Source organism: Hypanus sabinus, chromosome 3 (assembly GCF_030144855.1).
Source record: "Hypanus sabinus isolate sHypSab1 chromosome 3, sHypSab1.hap1, whole genome shotgun sequence".
NCBI lineage: Eukaryota > Metazoa > Chordata > Chondrichthyes > Myliobatiformes > Dasyatidae > Hypanus > Hypanus sabinus.
This window is the reverse complement of record NC_082708.1, coordinates 141,286,974-141,309,770: the sequence shown is the minus strand read 5'-3', so window position 1 is coordinate 141,309,770 and position 22,797 is coordinate 141,286,974. Positions and strand designations below refer to the sequence as shown.

Genomic DNA, 22,797 nt, shown 5'->3' with positions numbered 1-22,797 from the left:
TAAAGATCAGCATACCAAAAGCTTTCTTCACCACCCTATCCAAATGAGATTCCACTATGAATCATTATTCCTAGAATATATTCCTAGAATAATTCCTAGAAAAATAATCTAAACTTCGATAAGCAAGGCAATTATAAGTGCTATCAAATTGAAAAGTGTGCAATGTTGTGATAACCAGTGATCATCCAGAAGATTGGGAAAATAAATTTTAAAAAAGCAGTGGATGGAAAGAATAAATTATGAAATTTGGAAGTTTGTTAACAGGAAAAAGTAATGAAGTTCCTAAGAAGTTCAGACTGGAGAACTGATTATTATAAATCAAATATTAGAGAGACTTCGAGCAAATATATTTAGCTTCACAAGAATAGCAAGATATTTCAGGGGCAAAAATGAGGAAAGAATTTAAAACAACTACTTAATCTAGAGATAGGTATAGATATTGATCCCAAAAGAAATTAGTGTCACAATAGCATTAGAAGTGCACAGATATACAAATATTAGAAGAGAATTAAGAAAGAAAAAATAAGTTACCTCAATCAGTCTGATGGGGGGGGGGGGAAATTATTATTTCCCCGGCTATAGGTTGACTCATTATAGAGCTTAATGGCCGAGGGTAAGAATGACCTCATGGTGCTCTTTGGAACAGAGCAGTTGTTGGTCTGTGTTAAGTGCTGCTGTGTGTGTCAGCCAAGATAGCACACAGAGGGTGAGAAACATTGTTCAGAATTGCCAAGGTTTCCGTAGGATCCTTTGTTCTACCACAGGCTCCAGTGCGTGGAGTTTGACCTCTATAACAGAGCCAGCCTTTCCAATCAGTTTATTGAGTCTGTTGGCATTACCTGTGTAGATGCCATTCCTTCCTCACACCACCATATAGAATTTTATACTGGCGACAGTAGACTGTTAGAACATATGATGGAGAGGTATGCGTACTCTGTGGGGCCTCAATCTCTTCAGGGAGTAGAGGAGATTCTGGCCTGGCGTGTACACAACCACTGTGTTCGTTCTCCACTCGTCTGTCATCTAGGTACATATAGGTCCTTATTAAGCCACATCCACGTCCTCGACATCAAAAGTAACAGGGAGCAGTGCAGTTGTTTTCCTTGGTCTTCCTCAAGTCCATCACCATCTCCTTTGTCTGACTGATGTTGAGCTGCAGATTATTCAACTTGCACCATTTGCCAAAGTCCTCCATCAAGGAGACCCTATATTCATCCTCCAGTCCTCCTTTTATACACCCAACTATTGCAGAGTCATCAGAGAATTTCTGCAGAGGACACGACTCAGTGTTGTATCTCAAGTCCGAGGTAAACAGGAAGGGAACCACTACATTCCCCTGTGAGGCCCCAGTGCTGCTTTTAGCAGTGTCTGCCCTGCAACTCTGAAGCCACACAAACTGGTCTGCCAGTCAGGTAGTCCATTATTCAGGATACAATGGAAGCACCAATCTGTATTGAATGGAGCTTTCCTCCAGCAATGAGGACTGTATGGTATTGAAGGCATTTGAGATATCAAAAAAACATAATCCTTGCAGTCAGTGCTGCTCTGCTTGTCCAAGTCGGAGTGGGCTGTGTTCAACAGATAGATGAAAGCATCATTGACTCCAATGTGCTGCTGGTAAGCAAACTGCAGGGGATTGAGGGCTGATAATGGGTATATCAGATGATACACTATGTAGACCAGGAGGACTCAAGGACAATATATTCCTAATTTCTTGCAATCTGAATCGAAGTTTCTTAAACGAGTGGCAGAAGAGATGATAGATTTATTGGTTGAGATCTTGCAATATTCCCTGGATTATGGAATAGTCACAGTTTGTTTGGAAGACCATGAATATCCATCTTCCAGGAACAGGGAAAGCAGAAAATATAGAGTGTAGCCTGACATTTTTATTTTGTGGGCTGCCAGTACAGTCAGTGCTGGGACCTTGCTTATTTACAATCTCTTTTGATGACTTGGATGAAGAAGCTGAGTGTATCATATCCAGATTTGGTGGTGATTCAATGAAAAGAGAGCAAGAAAGTTGTGAATAGCATACAGAATCCTCAAAGAAATAGAGAAAACATTATGCAAACAGTGAAAGCAAGGCATTTGAAGTATATTATTCCACAAAGAATGGCACAAATATTTCTTTGATTCTTCTGACATTTACCTATTCCCTGTTATCACTTCTTTCTCCATTTGTAAGGGACCCATTTTTGCCCTCACTGATCTGTTCCTTTTTATATAGCTATAGTAGCTTTTGTAATGTGCCTTTGTAATATGAACAAGTTGCTTGAAAAGGTGTGAAGGTCAACATTGAGTTAAATAATTGCCCTTCCCCCACATCTGTACTAGTTCGTAAATTGCTGAAGAAAGAACATAACTTTAATTTGAGTTCCAAAAGAGTGAAGGGCTGGTTCAAATAAAGCATTAGCTGAAGTGGAATTTTTATTTGATCAAGCTGATTGATCATCTGACTAGTGTTCAAGGACATCTTCGACCTCTCAGTCAGATGTTCCCACCAACTTTAAAAGGGCATCGAATCATGCCAGTGCCCACAGCAGGGTCAGCAGCCTCGATGACTATCTACCAGTAGCACTTGCATCCACTGTGATAAATACTTTGAGAAGTTCATCATGGCAAGAATTAGCTCTTGCACAAGCAAAAACCTGGACCCAGCACAATTTTCAAAGAAGGCATGGAGGTGGCTTTATTAGGAGTTTCAGGAGCTTTGGTATATCATCAAGGACTCTTGAAAACTTCTTCAGATTTATGGTGGAGAATATTCTGACAGGTTGATTCACAGCCTGGTATGGAGGCTTTAGTGTGCAAGATCACAAGAGGCTGGAGAGTGTTGTAGACTCAGAGTTTCATCACAGTGCAACACTCCCTGCTGTTGAGGACACCTCAAGGTGGCATCCATCATTAAAGGGCATAACTACTTTGTTTTACTACCATCAGGGAGGAAGTAAAGGAGCCCGAAGAACCATACACAAGATCTTCTGATTAGCTTTTTCCTCCTCCGCCATTTGAGTTCTGAATAGTCTGTCACCTCAGTATTTGTGTTTTTTGCACAATTTATTTGTTTTTGTAACTTTTATGTCTTGATTTGCAGTAGCACAATGCAAGAAATTTTACTACATAGGTATTGATAATAAACCTGATTCTGATTTGGAATAAATAGATAGTGAAATAAAAGAAAATAAATTAAAAGAATGGTTTAGTTTTCTTATGACAACTAACTTTTTTCATATCTGTGTCATTAGGCATAAATTACCATTGAGCAAAAGGAAGAAATAGTTGATGAGTTCTTCTAGCATTTTGTGTGTGTTGCTCTGGTTTCCAGCATCTGCAGAATCTGTGTTGAATAAATTAAAGAGTTTAAGATAGTTTTTTATTTTCTTGAGGATTCTTAAGGGAGGAATAACCTGAGAATGCACACAAAACCAGGTGGAATTAGGGATTTCATGCAAAGGAAGAACTGACTGCACTCAGTTCGTATTTAGAAACTTGTTTTCAAATGACATTGCCACAAGGCAAATTTCGATGAGAAGTAGGAGCAGATCCTCTAACAGGCAGGTCTTAAAGGATTCTAAATGTGATTGTATGCAGAGTGGGGAAGGAACAAGAAAGTTGAGGAGTCAGTTAACCAAAGTAGCGTCAGTATGGCTCAGTCTTGGATATAATCATTGTACTTTAACAGTGCATAGATTTATCAAGGAAGGTTCTTAAATACTTACGAGCAAAGTATTCTGTACTTTTGTTGAAGTTTAAGCCAATGTAATTGATGTTGGCAGAGATACTCAAATGGTTCAATATGCATATGATTGCGGTAGAAATAATTGTTTACAAGAGGTAGGTATCCTCGAGATTGTTTTGAGTGTTGAGTTTGGAGAATTTTATGACTTTTTACCCCATAATTATTTTTCCTTGTGTACTGAATGCACTGGTTCAACTTCTGTCATTTTTCTGCCCTCCAAGTTGATACTTTGCTTGCTTCTGTAGTAGATTTTGAATTAGCAAATAATATTTTGACAAGTAATGGCATTACTGAGGAAATGTTTTATTGTATGTGATGAAATGTAAGCTAACCATATTGGTCTTTGTAGTGTAAACAGTCTATTTCACTGTTTGAAATTAGGAATTTCTGCCACAGTCCTACCTAGCTAAAACATATTTTTCAGCCATTGTCGATAAAACACCATTTTCTGTTAATATTTCCCATTATTTCCTGTGAAGCCACAAACCTAAAATGGTACCATATTTTCCTACATATCATCTGTGATGGACTTTAAATATGTTCTTGCTGTGAGGTATTTTGGTCGATTTGAAAGATATGACAAGGAATATATTAATCCAAGTTTTTTTCTGTGATGTAATGCTTCATTATTTGAGATCACATTGTTTGTTTATGCATAAAATAAAACCTTGTTTGTGATCACCCGGATACTGCTATTTTGTACCTTAAAATCACTATTGCCAGGATGCAATAGATCAAAATGATCACACTGTTTGATTCTTTGTATACAGCCGGCCCTCCTTATCTGCGGGTTCTGCATGTACGGATTCAACCAACCGCGGATGAGGAAAACCCAGAAGTTCTCTCTCCAGCACTTGTTGTTTGAGCATGTATGGACTTTTTTTTTTCTTGTCATTATTCCCTAAACAATACAGTATAACAACTATTTACATAGCATTTATGTTGTATTAGGTATTATAAGTAATCTAGAGATGATTTGAAGTATATGGGAGGATATGCATAGGTTACTGTGGATCAGGAATCGGAAAAAAAATTGCTTTATTATTTCCACTTTATTTTCAATCACGATCATTTTCCGAACAGAAACACTGCAGATGACGGGTCCCGAGCTCCATCGGGTCCTAAAGTCCACCGCAGTGAAGCATGTTAAATAATATCTGGAACTCCCCCAGGTCCTAAAGTCCACTGACTTTAGCATCCGTTTTTTTTGGTATCCGCGGGGGGAGGTGGGGGGTGTCGAATCAATCAGAGCAGATAGGAGGGCCGACTGTAAACAATTTGTAAAATTTTATTGCAGGTTATTTGTATTGTTGTTAAAGTTCTTTGAATTTTCTCATTGTTATTCCTATGTATTTATTTACTTTTTAAAAAGCATTGGAAGTGGGAAGTTAGCACGTGCAGAAAATTTGTTGGCATGCCACAAGCAGTGCTACTCTTTGATTCCACAAATCACATGCCTAATAATATGCATAATGATTATCTTTATTGCCAGCTGAAGCAGTGAATGAATTTTTACAACCCGAGAACAGTGAGATGTTTCCATAAGAAACTTTCGCACTGGTTTGGCGCCAGCTAGATAGGTGTGAAAACTTGTGACATTGGATGATCCCTTTTAAAATACTTGCAGACTGGCTGTACACATTAGAATGTGGATAGTAAATGGTTACAAAAGCAATACTATTTAGAAATAATGCTATTGTTCAGTGGTATTTTTAAAGGATTATTAGTAGCAATATTAACTTTTTTTAATGCTTCATTTATTTCAATCTTTCTCATGCATTTATTAATAGTAAAACCAATAATTCATGTAATTAAGCAGGGACATTTTTCCTTAAGTCCATAGTTATTGTTACTAATTCATTAATTGGTGATAATCTCTACTCAAATGGCTTGCAAGAGAAGCTTTTTTGAAGCTTATCGACAATTTGGTTATACAGTCAACAAGGTTTGCCACCCCAATACATTTTGCAGTTCTCCTGGTTCAGATTTGATCGTGTTCTGTTTTGCTAGACTCTATCCTCGTGTTTCAGCTTTTGGTCATTCAGGTGGTAAAATAAGTAACTGAAAATAAACTGCAGATGCTAGAAATCTAAAATAAAGAAAAGATACACTGCAAATACTCAGCAGGTCATCCTGAGAAGAGAAACAGTTAACATTTTCAAGTTGAAGACCCTTTGCCAGAATTGGGAAGGAGAGAAGAAGCTTATTAAGCTGCAGCACAAGTAGGGAAGGGGGTGATGCCTCCAGTAGGATAAAGTTGCGGTGAACAAGTGGAAAAACCATTTAAAAAAAAATAATAAAAGTGCAAATTGTAGGAGGGATATTGAAAATCTGGTTGAATTGTACTACAACAACTTCTCACTCTGACAGCAAAACCAAAGACCTAATTATTGGTTACAGGAGAAAGAAACCAGAGGTTCATGAATCAGTCCTCATTTAGGGATCGTAGGTGGAAAGAGTATGCAGCATTATTTCAAGGGAACTCACCTTTGTTGCAATTTTACTTTACCGTACTACACTCTGGAGATTGCCAACTTAATCTAAAAATGCACGTATTGGTCACAGAATGTTCATTTATTTAAAGCTTCATGTGGTTTTTGCAGTTCAAGAAACAGGACTGAGAACATGGCAAACAAACTTATCTTGTGTACTGCTGTCCAATACATATAGGGCTATGATGTCAAGCACATGTGTTCTATCAAATAACAGTTCATGAAAAATTGTGTAGTAAAAGATCAAGGGTCAATGAGGTCAGGTGCTGGCAATCTGACTTTGTTGCATATTTATGGTATGTCTGAAATTTTCCTGAAGAATATTTCTACATTGCACAACAACAACCTGTGTAATGTAGCCGATGTGGTCTGTTCATAGGTTACTAGTGTAGTAAGGAGACTCCGGTTAATTGGGTCAGCTGGGTTTTTTTTGGGGGGGGATAACTCTTAAATAACAAAAACTAATATAGAAAATTGCTGGATTCCCTTTGATTATTTGGGACACTCAGCTGCTTAATTGGGGTAGGAGACCATTGCCAAACAACTTTTATCGAGTGTCAATCATGAGCACTTGTGAGGCCATTGGATCTCGCACTGTGCTTAAAGCAAACAGTTTTTAAATAGCATCAGTTGCATGTATTTGTATTCAAAAAGTAGTAGTTTTTGTCGCTGATAGCGAGAAATAAACAGTAAGACAATACTGAACTGTTTTGCTCTCTGTGCTTTCAAACATTCAGGCATGGTAATGCTGGAGACGGCTGGAGTGAAACTATTTCACTACTTTAAGTTAGGAACTATGAATAATTTGAAGGTGTCAACAGTCATCTTGAAAGTTATAATGAAAATGAAGATTTGGAGGATACAATTGTATGATACTATTATTGCACTTGGTGCCTGCACTTGTTTTGCTCAATTGTTTACACTGAATGAAGTCCTCTTGATAACTAGTAGGAACTAATACTGTTTTATAATACTGTAGTACTATTGGTAGTAGTCTGAATGTTCTAATTTCAATTAACTACATAATTTGTTACTCAGTCTATTTTGGCTTTTTTTTATTCCTTTTATTTAATCTATATGAAACCGACTAATTGGGGCAGCTCCTTAATCGGGCCAAAATGTACTGGTTCTGATCTGTCCCAATTTACCAGAATCTACTACATTAGTAGCCTGTCTTTAATTTTAAGCCAGAATGATAAGATTTTACATTTACTGTTAAAGATGGCAAACTGCAGTGAAAAGAGCATCACGCTATTGCTGCAGAGCATCATTCACTCACTGCAAAGCAAATAACTTTAAATATCATTGTGAAACAAATCACATTGTCTAAATATCCTCATAAATTGCAACGAGAAATAATTCACAGTAAATTAGTGAATAAATATTATATTGTAAATATTATTCCAGGTAGCAGACGATTTCCTTCCGTACTACTCTGACATATTGGGAAATCACGTACTAGGCAAGTTACAGCAGTGGTTTGCCATTGCCTTCTGCCGAGTGAGGTTTTTTTTTAAGAGATCACCAGCTCTTAATGGGAGCCGGCTGGATTTGAACTTGGGACCTTTCGCCCCAAAGTCCAGCGCTGATGCCACTACGCCACCAGCCAGCTAGAATAAATAAAGAATCATGATAAAATGATGTACTGTAATTTAACAAATTTCCTACCATTTGTTATGAATCTGTATTTCAAGTGATATCCCAAATTATAAAACTCACATCATTTTATCATGATTCTTTATTTATTCAAGATGAAATGATGTTACTTTTATAATTTGGGGTATCAGTTGAAATACAGATTCATAACAAATAGGAAATTTGTTAAATTATTTCATGAATTCCAATTTTAGATGTAAATAAGATGAACTTAAGTAAATAGTAAAGCTGAGTACTATTTCCAGAAGACTTGTGGCTGTGATGGAGACCACAAAGCCTTTTGTTTACCCACAGAGCAGGAAATAATCATAGTGCTTTGAAGTTTTGTACAGGTTTTATAATAGGAGGGATTTTAAATATGCATTTGTCAAAATTGTTTGTTTTGCAGCTCTAGTCTTTTGATAATTATTGCACTTGTGTGGTGACCATTGTGGGCTGCCCTAACACATCCTTGGTTGTTAATGCAAATGGTACATTTCACTGTTTGTTTTAAATGTACATTTGGTAAAAATAAATCTGAATCTGATCTGTAGATATTAGTCTAATTGTATAGGAAGTTATAGAGTTGCAGTGTAGATGTTAGTGGCAGGGTTGCACATAAGAGAGAGGGCATAGAAGTGCTCTGTTTTGCAAACCGTTTTTCACAAAAGGTCAATTTCAATTCACTTTCTGTGGAACAATGATTTGAACTCAGTGCCTTGACTATTGAAGGCAAGCATGCCATATGCTTTCTTAACTACCTGATCAATCTGTGTAGCCATTCAGAGCAAGCAATGAACTTGGACCCCAAGATCTCTCTGCACATCAACACTGTTAATCATCTTGCCCTTCAGTGTACTGTTCCTTTACATTTGACCTACCAAGCAGCGACATTTCACATTTCGAGGGGTTCAACTCTGTCTGCCAATTTTCCACCCATAGTTGCAACTGATCTGTTTGGCTGTATTTTTCATCCAAGTCATTTATAGATGTCACAACAGCAGAGGTCCCAGTACAGATCCCTGTGGAACATTGCTAATCATAGACCTCCAGCTAGAATAAATCCCATTGACCTCTACCCTCTGTCTTCCATGGGCAAACCAGTTCTAAATCCAACTGGTCAATTCGCCATGGACTCAATGCTTCATCTTTTGGATGAGCTTCCCACAAGGGACCTTATCTATATGGATTTTAGTAAGGTGTTTGTCATGTAGACAACATCCACAGCTCTACCTTCATCCGTCTCCCTTATCACCTTGTCAAAAAACTCAAATTAGTAAAGCACAACTTACCCCACACAAAGCTTCTAAATTGGACCATGGTCATCCAAATGCCCATATATCCTATTTCTAAGGATTCTGTCCAGTAATTTGCATGAGACTCATTGGTCTATGGTTTCCAGGATTATCCCTGGTTGCTGCCTTAAATAATGGAACATCATTAATTATTTGCCAGTCCTCTGGGAGCTGGCCTGTGGCTAGAGTAGACACAAAAATATTGGTCATGGTCCCAGAAATCTCATCTCATGATTTTCTCAATAACCTGGATTATACCCCTTCAGTGTATATGGGGACATCCACCTTAATACTCTTCAGAGACCCACCACTACCTCTGCCTTTACCCCGAAATGTCCTAGCATATTAATAAGTTTGACATAGATCTTCTTATTCTGCACGCCCTTCTCCTTGGTAAATACTGATGTAATGTACTCATTAAGGACCTCAACCAGACCCTTCACACCCAAGTAAATGTTCCCCCTTTATCCTTCAGTGGTCCTACCCCCTCTCTGGTTATCCTCATGCTCTTGATGTATGTATAGAATGAATATCTTGGGATTGGCGGAATTTGAGGAGTGATAGTGGGATTACATGGAGAAAAATATAGGATTAGAAATGAATTACTCTGAATTGGTGCTGGATGGTCAACACTGACTTGGAAGTCAGCAAAACTAAAGAGCTGATTTTTTGACTGAAGGAAGGGGCAGGATGCGAACATGAGGCAGTTTATAATGTGGAAATGGTAGAGGGGAGGGTTAGCAGCTTTAAATTCCTGGATGTTAACATACTGCATAGATTGTCCTGGGACCAGTATGTGAAGTGTAATTATGAGAAAAGCTCTTCAGCGTTCTTACTCTAATGAACTTCTTCACATGTACTGTTGAAAGTAAACACATGGAAATCTGCAGATGCTGGAAATTCAAACAACACACACAAAATGCTGGTGGAATGCACCAGGCCAGGCAGCATCTATAGGGAGAAGCGCTGTCGACGCTTCGTCAGGACTAACTGAAAGGAAAGATGGTAAGAGTTTTGAAAGTAGGAGGGGGAGGGGAAAATGAGAAATGATAGAAGACCGGAGGAGGTGGGGAAAAGCTGAGAGCCAGAAAGGTGATTGGCAAAAGGGATACAGAGCTAGAGAAGGGAAAGGATCATGGGAAGGGAGGCCTAGGGAGAAAGAAAGGGGGAGAGGAGCACCAGAGGGAGATGGAGTTGAAAGTATCCTGATTGGTTGCAACATGGTCTGGTACTGCTCACAGACAAGTCCTTCCCCATGCTCGGTAGTATATGGAGGAGGTGATGCCTCAAGAAGGCCAAACCTATCATCAACGATCCCCACAACCTGGACCATGCTATCTTTTACAGCTATCATTGGGTAGGAGGTACAAAAGCTGTGCAGCAGAATGAATATTTTGACCTCTTTGCACTAAAGTGGGCTTAATTTTTCTGTTCTATTGTGTTTTCTTGCAAAAATTGAGTATAATTTTTAATTCTTGTCCTACTTGTCACTTGTATAGATCGGCCTGTTTGTACAACTTGGGCCAAGGCGTCTGTACTGTACTGTATAGGTCTATGTTCTGTGATGCTATGTGCTTGTGATGCTGCTGTATGTTTGCATTTCACTTGTGAAACATGATTTTGCATATGACAAACACAACTTTGACTTTCAGTTTTTACTTTGACGTGTTTCATTTTTTTTCTCTATTGATGGCAGTGTCATCTTTTATGTCATTCTAGGACTGCCTATCTGGGAAGATGGCAAGTCTATCCTCAGCTGTCAGCCTTTTAACGGGAAGAGCCGGTTCATTACCTAGATAGCTATCTGCTTGCAGTTTGCTCAAAATTGAATTGATTGTAAATGCCATGCAACAAGGTAAAATTTCCACTTTAGGGCTGCTTCCTTTATGCAGAAGTAGCTTGTGAAAGTACACTTAATATTTTGCACTAGGGGTTCAGATGAAAGTTGTAATTGTAATGGTGCAACCTGAAACACTGATTGAAAGATGCTGAGGTCTTTTAAGGCAATATAGCAAGTTCCTTATTGAGATTTTAAAACTGCAAACACGAAACCTGCAGATGCTGGAAATTCAAGCAACATATACAAAATGCTTCTGGAATGCAGCAGACCAGGTATCATGTATAGAAAGAAGTACAGTCGACGTTTCAGGCCGAGATCTAGGACGAAGGGTCTCAGCCTGAAATGTTGACTGTACTTCTTCCTATAGATGCTGCCTGGCCTCTTGCGTTCCACCAGCATTTTACCTGTGTTCCTTCTTGAGATTTGCCATGTTGTGACATTGGTGTTGGCAGTTGTTAGGTTCAACAGTTATCAGTTTCAGGAACTATATTCTGAAAGAGAAAAGGAGGGTCATTTTGTTTTCCTGACTGCATAATTTTCTTCAACAATTTTCTCAACTTTTGAAGCAGACTTCATTGAATGCAGGCAAGGCAATTGTCATTTTTTTAAAAAAACTGTTGAAAGCTGTAGTTACATATTACAGCTGTACTTAGAATTGGGTAGCATTGGTGGTTTAAAAATCAGATAGATCTTCTGCTGATTGGTGAGCAAACCAGATGATACAATGCCCATTGACTATACTTTCCTTAGAACACGCTGGCTCAACCTCCCAAAATGGCTTAGCAAGTTGGGGAGGCCTAACCATAGGTTTGTCAGTTATGAAATCATTTCTGAGATTGAAGGTATATGATATTTAGAGACATAGAAAACCTACAGCACAGTACAGGCCCTCCAGCCCACAAGGCTGAGTTAGAAATTACCTAGGGTTACCCATAGCTCTCTATTTTTCTGAGCTCCACGTACCTGTCCAGGAGTCTTTAATCTTAAAAGACCCTATCATATCTGCCTCTGTTGCCATCGCTGGCAGCCCATTCCACGCACTCACCACATTTTGTGTTTTTTTTTAAAAACAACTTGCCCCTGACATCTCTGTACCTACTTCCAAGCATCTTAAACAGACAGACATACTTTAGTGATCCCGAGGGAAATTGGGTTTCGTTACAGCTGCACCAACCAAGAATAGTGAAGAAATATAGCAATATAAAACCATAAATAATTAAATAATAATAGGTTAATCATGCCCAGTGGAAATGAGTCCAGGACCAGCCTATTGGCTCAGGGTGTCTGACACTCCGAGGGAGGAGTTGTAAAATTTGATGGCCACAGGTAGGAATGACTTCGTATGACTTCCTATTCTTGGTGGAATGAGTCTCTGGCTGAATGTACTCCTGTGCCTAACCAGTACATTATGGAGTGGATGGGAGTCATTGTCCAAGATGGCATGCAACTTGGCCAGCATCCTCTTTTCAGACACCAGTCAGAGAGTCCAGTTCCAACCTCACAACATCACTGGCCTTACAAATGAGTTTGTTGATTCTGTTGGTGTCCGCTACCCTCAGCCTGCTGCCCCAGCACACAACAGCAAACATGATAGCACTGGCCACCACAGCCTCGTAGAACATCCTCAGCATTGTCCAGCAGATGTTAAAGGACCTCAGTCTCCTCAGGAAATAGAGATGGCCTCAGTGTTCTTTGACTAGTCCAGTTTATTGTCCGTTCACATCCCCAGGTATTTGTAATCCTCCACTATGTCCACACTGACCCCTTGGATGGAAATGGGGGTCACCGGTGCCTTAGCCCTCCTCAGGTCCACCACCAACTCCTTAGTCTTTTTCACATTAAGCTGCAGATGATTCTGCTTGCACCATGTGACAAAGTTCCCTCTTGTGTTGGCCATTTCAGCCCTGGGAAAAAGCCTCTGTTTACCAACTGATCAGTGACTCTCATCATCTTACACACCTGTATCAGGTCACCTCTCATCCTCTGTCGCTCCAAGAAGAAAAGGCCAAGTTCACTCAACCTATTCCCATAAGCATACTCCTCAATCTAGTCAACATCGTTGTAAATCTCCTCTGCACCCTTTTTATGGTTTCCACATCCTTCCTGTAGTGAGGCAACTAGAACTGAGCACAGTACTCCAAGTGGGGACTGACCAGGGTCCTATATAGCTACAATATTACCTCTTGGCTCCTAAACTCAATCCCACAGTTGATGAAGGCCAATGCACTGTATGCTTTCTTAACCACAGAGTCCGGTCCCGGTGACTTATCCAACTTAATGCTTCCAAAAGCTCCAGCACATCCTCCTTCTTAATATCTACATGCTCAAGTTTTTCAGTCCACTGTAAGTCATCCCTACAATCGCCAGGATTCTTTTCCATAGTGAATACTGAAGCAAAGTACTCATTAAGTACCTCTGCTATCTCCTCCGGTTCCATACACCCTTTTCCACTGTCACACTTGATTGGTCCTATTCTCTCATATTTCATGCTCTTCATATACTTGTAGAATGCCTTGGGGTTTTCGTTAATCCTGTCCACCAAGTCCTTCTCATGGCCCCTTCTGACTCTCCTAATTTCTTTCTTAAGCTCCTTCCTGCTACCCTGATAATCTTATTTTTGAACCTTTCGTAAGCTGTTTTCTTCTTGACTAGATTTACAACAGCCTTTGTACAGCATGGTTCCTGTACCCTACCATCCTCTCCCTGTGTCATTGGAATGTATCTATGCAGAACTCTGCGCAAATATTCCCTGAACATTTGCCACATTTCTTCTGTATGTTTCCCTGAGACCATCTGTTTCTAATTTATGCTTCCAAGTTCTTGCCTGGTAGGCTCATATTTCCCCTTATCCAATTAAACACTTCCCTAACTTGTCTGTTCCTATCCCTCTGCATTGCTGATAGAATTGGGATCACTATCTCCAAAATGCTCTTCCACTGAGAGATCTGACACCTGACCAGGTTCATTTCCCAATACCATATCAAGTACAGCCTCTGCTCTTGTATTGTGTCAAGAAACCTTCTTGAACACACCTAACAAACCTACCCCATCTAAACCCCTTGCTTTAGGGACATGCCCATCAATATTTGGGAAATTTAAAATCTCCCACCACAAAAACCTTGTTATTAACCATATAACAATTACAACACGGAAACAGGCCATCTCGGCTCTTCTGGTCCGTGCTGAATGCTTACTCTCACCTAGTCCCACCTACCTGCACTCGGCCCATAACTCTCCATTCCTTTCATGTCCGTATACCTATCCAATTTTTTTTTAAATGTCAAAATCGAACCTGCTCTACCACTTCTACTGGAAGCTCGTTCCACACAGCTACCACTCTCTGAGTAAAGAAGTTCTCCCTCGTGTTACCCCTGAACTTTTGCCCCCTAACTCTCAACTCATGCCTTTTGTTTGAATCTCCCCTACTCTCAATGGAAGAAACCTATCCACGTCAGCTCTGTCTATCCCTCTCATAATTTTAGATACCTCTATCAAGTCCTCCCTCGACCTTCTACGCTCCAAAGAATAAAGACTGAACTTGTTCAACCTTTCTCTGTAACTTAGGTGCTGATACCCAGGTAACGTTCTAGTAAATCTTCTCTGTACTCTCTCTATTTTGTTGACACCTTTCCTATAATTTGGTGACCAGAACTGTACACAATACTTCAAATTTGGCCTCACCAATGCCTTGTACAATATTAACATTATATCCGAACTCCTATACTCAATGCGCTGATTTATAAAGGCCAACATACTAAAAGCTTTCTTCACCACCCTATCCACATGAGATTCCATGTAACTCCATGTATCCATATCCATGTATCTCAATGAAGACAGAGGACCTATATTTAAGTCCCCATTCTTAATGTCTCAAGCACTGTTAAAATAGAAGACATACACCTAAATAAATGAATTTATTTAAATTAACTGAATAAAAATAAACACAATAACCTCAATGTGGATGTGAGGGTCACTAAATAACAAAGTTGAGGAGAATTTCCCAATATTCACCCCCATTTTATCCATTTAATCTGTATTACTGTACGCCACTGCCACAATCTGTAGAACAGATCCCCAGTGGTGTATTGATGATCCTTTTCCAGAATCTATTGCTTTCTCACCACAGCAGCACAAAGACTTGTATTTTTTTAGGAATGTTATTTCTTCCTTGTTGCCTGGAATAAAAAATAAACACAAAATCTCCCCGGGGGAACAAATCTTAGCCATAATAATTTTCCTGGGGGGTGGGGGTGGACCAGAGACTTTTATGGGACACTTGATAATCCCATTGCATATGCAAAAACCATACAGTGCTTTGCTTACCTTGTGAACAGTAATTTCTTTCCATTGATTTCAGAGAGGGTAGTTTTATTTGCCTAATTTAGTAGGCAGATTTCCCAGCTAAGAAGGTGAGGAAGGTGAGAAAATTTGTGCTGCCCAATTGCAGTCCATAGGGACCTTGATATCATTTTGCTGGTTTGATGCTTAAATGGAACAGAAGGCTGCACTTCAGTATGCAGTTCTGAGCTTTCAACTAATTAAGTACTTGAAAATGATCAAATCCAAGGGCATCTGCTTTTTAAGTATCAAACCTACCCCAATAACACCTCTCCACCAAACACCTTTGCCTGGGTGTCATTTGTTTCAAACCACACCAGGGCTTTTGTGAAAAAGATAATGTGATCTTTTTTCCATGAGCTCTGCAACAAAATGAATGATGCAAAAAAAGTTAGTTTTTCCTTAATACAGTTTTTAAAAACTGTTCTGGAGGTAATGTGAGTTTGAAGGTACAATGATGAACCAGGAGTCGATCTCTGTATTTTACTCTGTGTTATTGTGACCTGCTGTAGAATATAGAAAAACTAATTACAGTGGAGTAATCAATGAATAGTTACTATGTATTTTTGACAGCATGGACAGTGAGCTTGGGATTGTGTAAGGTGTACAACACAAGAATTTAAGACTTAAGGGAAATGGAGTGGAAGTACATGGAGAGAATTGATGAAAACAGAAGATTACAGCCAAGCATAATGGTTTGAATTTTGCTTTCTCATACCACATGTCCATGTATCTAGATGAAGACTGAGGACCTATATTTAAGGCCCCATTCTTAATATAATTCATATAGCATGTAGTTGGTAAAATTAAAGAATGCAGATACAAAATTACTTGTAAAAGGTATCATCTCAGCATACGGGATTCCATGGTCAAAAATTGTTCATGAACTGAATTTTCGCTAAGTCTTCTGATTTAGTTTCCCCCAAAATGGTCATGTGATGAAAATCTTCAGCTTCCACAGCCTTTAGGGACTAATATGCAAAGTGTAGTCTGGGGAAGATCGTACCTTAATCTGATAAATATTTGTAAAAGTGTAACCTGGGTGGTGTGCCAGGGAGTTGATCTGCTAATTAGCAAGAAAGCTATTGGAAGTTTTAAGAAAAACAAGTAAGTGCTATTGAGTGGTGGTTTAGGGTTTGTAATGTTTAACCTTACATGGATGATCTTTGCATTGTTTCCTGGAGAAGAGATTTGAGTGCTATACCCAAGAGCAGAGTTGGAGGAGGGTTGTCTGCAAAAAATCAGATTTCCATACATTTTACAAAACCTTGGAACATCCTGTATTTTCACGAAATTAAATTTGTCCAGACCTAATAACCAAGTGTGAATGTCTGTAAGAATATATAAAAAACACGCTGGACAGAGCAATTGACAGTCATATCTAGAACTATAATAGAAAGATCATGTTCAGTTCTACAGAAAACAATAATGTACATGCAGTCCCAGGTTATGTACGAGTTCCATTCCTGAGTCCATCTTTAAGTCAGATTTGTACATAAATCGGAACAAGTCCATCCGGTATTATTTAGCATCAGTTCGTCAAACGTTGTCTTAATATATATTATATATTTTACCTTTCCATGCATATAAAATGTATGTATTCTAATAATTAAACCACTGTGTTGCTTAGTAATAATTGGAGCTTTCATTGGGGCAGGGCATTTCACATGCTCCATTATTCTCACTTTATCCATTATTATTTAAAATTATTCCGATCATTGACTGACTGTAGCCCAACACTTTTCCAATGACCGTTGGCGTTTCACCTCTTTCCAAACGCTTTATTTTTTCCACTTTATTTTCAATCACGATTGCATCCCTTCAATGGAACAGAAACACTGTGGGCGGAGGGACCCGAGCTGTCCCGGCTCCTGAGGCCCGCTGGGTCCTAAGGACCACTGCACTGAGACAGGCTAAATGGGACAAGTGGGGGCTGTGCTGGGTTTGGGCATTTGATCCTCCACAATATTCTGCAGGGGTATTTAAACTGGAGGTGGCAGTGTTTTTTTTTTAGAGAGGTCGAACGTCGAATTGCAACATCAACCCGGCATGGGAGCGGACTGTCATTGGATCGAACCTCCTTTCTCGAGCCCGGCGCTGATCTCACTGCGCCACCATCCAATCAGAACCGGGGGGGGGGGAGGGGGTGGAGGCGTGGGGTCATCTTACTAAGAAAAATTTAAGCCAAATTCAAAGTTAAACACTCAACACGGTGTCAATGGCAAAGACTTAAAATGGCAGACGGCATTCTCCTCCCTCGGTTCACAAATACGAGTTGTCTGTATGTCAGACATTCGTAACTCGGGGACAACTTGTACTTGCAATAATTATTCACCAGATTGATTCCTCAGATAGAAGACTTGCATAAAGAGAGATTAAGAAGATTGGGCATAAACTAAGAAATAAAAGATACTGTAGCGATGTACTACATACAGAGCTAGAGACGACACACAGTCGGTAAGTTGTTTCGAGACTAGTCTATTCAAACTTCACGGCGCTGGCATTTCATCCTTAGTGCTCGCCCTCTCCAGGCGGAAATGACATCAGAGGTGCATTACCAAAGTCTCTCCCTGCGCACTGGCTATTTGTGAGCTGGTTCGCCTGTGCAGAAAATGGGTTGCCACATAAACCCCCCCCCCCCCACCAGAACCAGTGATACACCCCCCCCCCCCCAATGTCCACAGTCTGGATCAGCCTCTGTTTGGGAGGTCTGCCTCTCCGCCACGGTGCCTGAACCTTGACTGGCTGCACCAAGTCCACATGGGCCGGTTTGAGTCGGTCCATCGTGAAAACCTCCTCTTTCCCCCCCCCCAATGTTCAGAACGTACATGGACCCATTGTTGTTGATCACCTTGAATGGCCCCTTGTACGGCCGCTGTAGCGCTGCCGTCTGCCCCTTCATACAAACCCAAACTTACAGTCCTGCAGGTCTTTGGATACATGGGTCGGGGTCTGTCCGTGCTGTGAAGTAGGCACAGGGGCCAGGTTGCCGAGCCTTTTGCATAGTCTGTCCAGGACTGCTGCGGGTTCTTCCTCTTGCCCCCTTGGGGCTGCTATGAACTCTCCTGGGATGGCCAGGGGTGCGCCATATACCAACTCGGCTGACGAGGCGTGCAGATCCTCTTTGGGCGCTGTGCGAATTCCAAGCAGGACCCAAGGAAGCTCGTCCATCCAATTAGGTCCCCTCAGGCGGGGCACGAGAGCCGACTTCAAGTGATGGTGGAAGCGTTCCTGTAGTCCGTTCGACTGTGGGTGGTAGAAAATAGTGTGGTGTAGCTGCATTCCCAACAGGCTGGCAGTGAACTGGGCACTTGTGTCGGGGGTAATGTGGGCCGGTACTCCGCAGCATACTACCCAGGTTGCAGTCAGTGCTTGGGCACAGGAATCGGCAGATGTGTCAGTGAGCGGGACCGCCTCTGGCCACCTCATAAACTGGTCTATCATAGTTAGGAGGTACTGTGCTCCTCGGGACACTGGTGGGGGGCCCACGATATCCACATGAATGTGGTTGAACCTCCGGTGGGTGGGTTTGAACTGCTGCGGCGGGGCTTTAGTGTGCCGCTGCACCTTGGCTGTTTGGCACTGTGCGCACATTCTGGCCCATTCACTGACCTGCTTGCGAAGTCCGTGCCACGCGAACTTGCTGGAGACCAGCCGGATGGTTGTCCTGATAGATGGGTCCACCAAACCGAGTATGGAGTTGAAAACTCGCAGCCTCCAGGCTGCTGGGATGATGGGGCGAGGTTGGCCGGTAGCCACGTCGCACAGGAGGGTCCTCTCACCTGGGCCTACGAGAACGTCCTGCTGCTTTGGGCACCATGTGCAGGGGGGAGGCCCATGGGCTGTTGGACCTCCATACAATCCCCAATTCCTCCATCCTTTTGAACTCCTCCTTCGCCAGGGGGTGCTTTTCTGGGGGTAGCCTTCGTGCGTGGGCACGGAGTGGTGTCCCTGGGTCGGGTTGTGGTGCTGTACCCCGTGTCTGGGCATGGTTGCCGTGAACTGCGGAGCCAGAATCGATGGAAAGTCCGCCAGGATTCTGGTGAATTCATTGTCCGACAGCGTGATGGAGTCCAGGTGTGGGGCCGGCAACTTGGCTTCACCCAGGGAGAACGTCTGGAAAGTCTTGGCATGTACCAGTTTTTTTTCTTTTGCAAGTTGACCAGCAGGCTGTGAGCTCGCAAGAAGTCCGCCCCCAGGAGCGGTTGGGCCAGTGTGGCCAGTGTGAAGTCCCACGTGAACTGGCTGGCGCCGAACTGCAGCTGCACTGTGCGTGTGCCATAGGTCCGTATCGTGCTGCCGTTTGCGGCCCTCAGGGTGGATCCTGGCTTCCTGTTGCGGATGTTGTACCCCGTCGGGGGCAAGACGCTGATTTCCACTCCGGTGTCGACCAAGAAGCGGCATCCTGACTGTTTGTCCCAGACATACAAGAGGCTATCCTGGTGGCCAGCTGCCATAGTCATTAGCGGCTGCTGGCCCTGGCCCTTGCCCTTGCAGGGCTGGCGACAATGGCAGGCTTCTGTGCCCCACCGCTGGAGGTAGAAACACCACTGTTCACTGTCGTCCTTACTCCTGCCTCTGTGTTGTGTGCGCCCCCCTGCCGGTCCTGGTCTGGTCCGCTGTTGGGCGTGTGGCCTGGTAATCTGACTGACGGAAGCCACACTCTCCCTCTTTGCTTTCCACAGCACGTCTGCCCGGGCCACCACCTTCCGTGGGTCGTTGAAATCTGCGTCGGCCAGCAGCAGATGTATGTCCTCGGGCAGCTGCTCTAGGAACGCCTGCTCGTACATGAGGCAGGGCTTGTGACAGTCAGCCAGAGCCAGCATCTCGTTCATCAATACTGACGGCAGTCTGTCTACCAAACCATCCAGGTGAAGCAGGCGGGCACCCTGCACACGCCACGAGAGGCCAAAGGTCCCAATGAGCAGCGCTTTGAATGCTTCATATTTGCCTTCTTCCGGGGGCGACTCTATGAAATCCGCAACCTGGGCGGCCGTCTCCTGGTCAAGGGCGCTCACCACGTGGTAGTAATGCATGGAATCAGAGGATATCTGCCGAATCTGGAACTAGGCTTCTGCTTGGCTAAACCACACGCGTGGTCGCAGAGTCCAGAAAGTCGGCAGTTTTAGCGAAACTGCGTGAACAGATGAAGAGTCGGTCACCTTTGGTCCAAATCCCGTTTGAACCGTTGGTGTCACCAATGTAGCGATGTACTACATACGGAGCTAGAGATGACACGCAGTCGGTAAGTCGTTTCGAGACTAGTTTATTCAAACTTCGCGGCGCTGGCATTTCATCTCTAGCGCCCGCCTTCTCCGGGCGGAAATTATGTCAGAATTGCATCACCAAAGTCTCTCCCCACGTACTGGCTAGTTGTGAGCCGGTTCACCTGCGCAGAAAGTGGGTCGCCACAATACAACATTTTCAAGGAGTTTGACAAGGTACATGCAGATTTGGTATTTTCCTTTTCTAGGATGTCTGGAGCCTGAGGTAGTGGTAGACTATTCAGGGCTAAAATCAGAAATTTCTTGCTCTAGAAGGTAGTGAAACTTTTGAAATTCACAATTCAAGAAGGCTCTAGAAACTCATTTGCGGAGTGTATTCGAAACAAAGCTTGATAGGTTTTTAGATATTAAGGTATGGAGAAATTGTAGGATTAGTGTGGGGGAAAATGACTGAAGTAAAAGATCAGCTGGTTCAGAGAACAGACATCTGGGGCAAAATGGCTTGTTTCTGATATTCCAATGTTATTTAATTCAGTGCTAGATTAAAAATATTAAATTGAGTAAAATTCAAATAATATAGAAGTGAAGTTTCAGTAGATTATTCAATATATGTTGGGCACATAAAACAATGATTTCACCCTTTAAATAAATACAGTAGAAAATATTCACTCTACTCACCTCGTTTCTGTAAATATTTTTTCATCTTTCCTTTGTGTGGTTACGCATGTTGGAACAGATTTTATTGGTTTTGCCAACTGCACAAGACTACCATAATTTCTCAGAAGTTCTGAAACTTTTGTACTAGCTCTGCTGGCTGCTTCTTTGCCGTGTTTCATTACTGTTCTCCCTATGGAATTCAGAGCAGAATCTTGATGACACTCCTTTCTATTTACACTGAGGAATCTGTTTTCAGACCCTTTGCCAGATTAGACTTGGCACAAGATCCCCAAGCTCATTCATTTGAAAGTGGAGTTTTGGGCATGAGAAAAGGGGAAGAATGTTAGTTATTTTCGGTTATTTGTGTCTTGGTTCATACTTTGAATAATATATTTTGGTGTTAACAATTATCTCTCAAACAAATGGTAAGTTTAAAAAAAAATTAGATATTTCTGTACAGGATTTTATGGAGATTACTCTTGCTTTAAGTGTTTTACTTGGTTGATAATTCTTAATTTTATAATTTACATTAACTAAAAAAAGATTTGCAGCAGTGTCTGTGCTATTGATCTATCACATTTGAACACAAACAGAATGAAGACATAATTCAAAATTAAATAGATGGTGAGAAGTTATTCAGAGATGTTGGTATTTGTAATATATTACATAAGATATTTGTGGTAGTGAGTTTGTGATGCCTTGAACAATTGGATGGTGTGGTGAGTGAGTGACTAATTTGCTAAATAGAGGAGAAAGTATGTGCCACACATTTTATTATAAATTTGTTTTGAACATCCTAAGGACATGAAATAAGTTTCAACCAAAATGTCTCAATTTGATCTGTACTCAATCTGTACAAGTATTATTTTTCTCTTAACCTGGCAAACGTACAAAGAGCATGTATAATCATTGTTTAGAAATGCATTTCAATGTAAATGCTATCTGGATATAACATAAAATCCATATTGCTGTTTGCTTTCCAGAAATTGTTTTGTAGATTAGCCAGGTAGATTTTGTTGGACTTTCAAAAACATCTTCAGTTTGCTAAAATGTTATTCAATAGAAAAAATGGATTAAATGTAACTTAAATGCAAATAATTTTATTGGCAAATCTTCCTTTTTTGTGATATTATTGTTCTGTTGGTGAGCCAACTGAGCAGTACTTGGGAAATGGAATTTCAGTTTGCATTTGATACCTTTTAATTTGATTTCATAAATTCTGGTTCAACTTCAGTCTTCAGAGGATGGATTAATGATGAACACTGGATGTGACCATTAGAATTATTGATTCTGAAAGTAACAAAAGTGCGGATGAGAGTTTTGCCAGTTGTTAGATTGGGGTAGGGGTAGAAGCGCGCAACATTAAAAAGGAGGAAGTAGGAGGTCTTGGTGAGGACCTAGAAAAGATTGTGGTGACACTACCAAAGTAACAATGCAGACTGAGATGTTTTTGCAAGGTTTCTGTCGTTGTGAATGTATAGATAAAAATCTAAATCTAGACTTTTAGGACCTAAACTTTAAAAGCTATCTTCAATAGATGTTTAATGGTGAAAAATGTAATGAAATTAAATAT

The 22,797-nt window shown here is 41.1% G+C and overlaps 1 protein-coding gene across 4 annotated transcripts in view; it reads left to right on the top strand.

Moving 5' to 3' along the window:
* kiaa0232 (KIAA0232 ortholog) overlaps positions 1-22,797 on the top strand; it is a 133,869-nt gene that overhangs the window by 5,362 nt on the left and 105,710 nt on the right. For 2 of the 4 annotated variants that reach the window (XM_059965244.1, XM_059965241.1), the window contains exon 1: positions 4,513-4,611. The exons of the other annotated variants lie outside the window; for them this stretch is intronic. The gene's annotated coding sequence lies outside the window, so the exon portion shown is untranslated. Of the gene's footprint in view, positions 1-4,512; positions 4,612-22,797 lie in introns of those variants that run through there. 4 annotated transcript variants of the gene reach the window in all.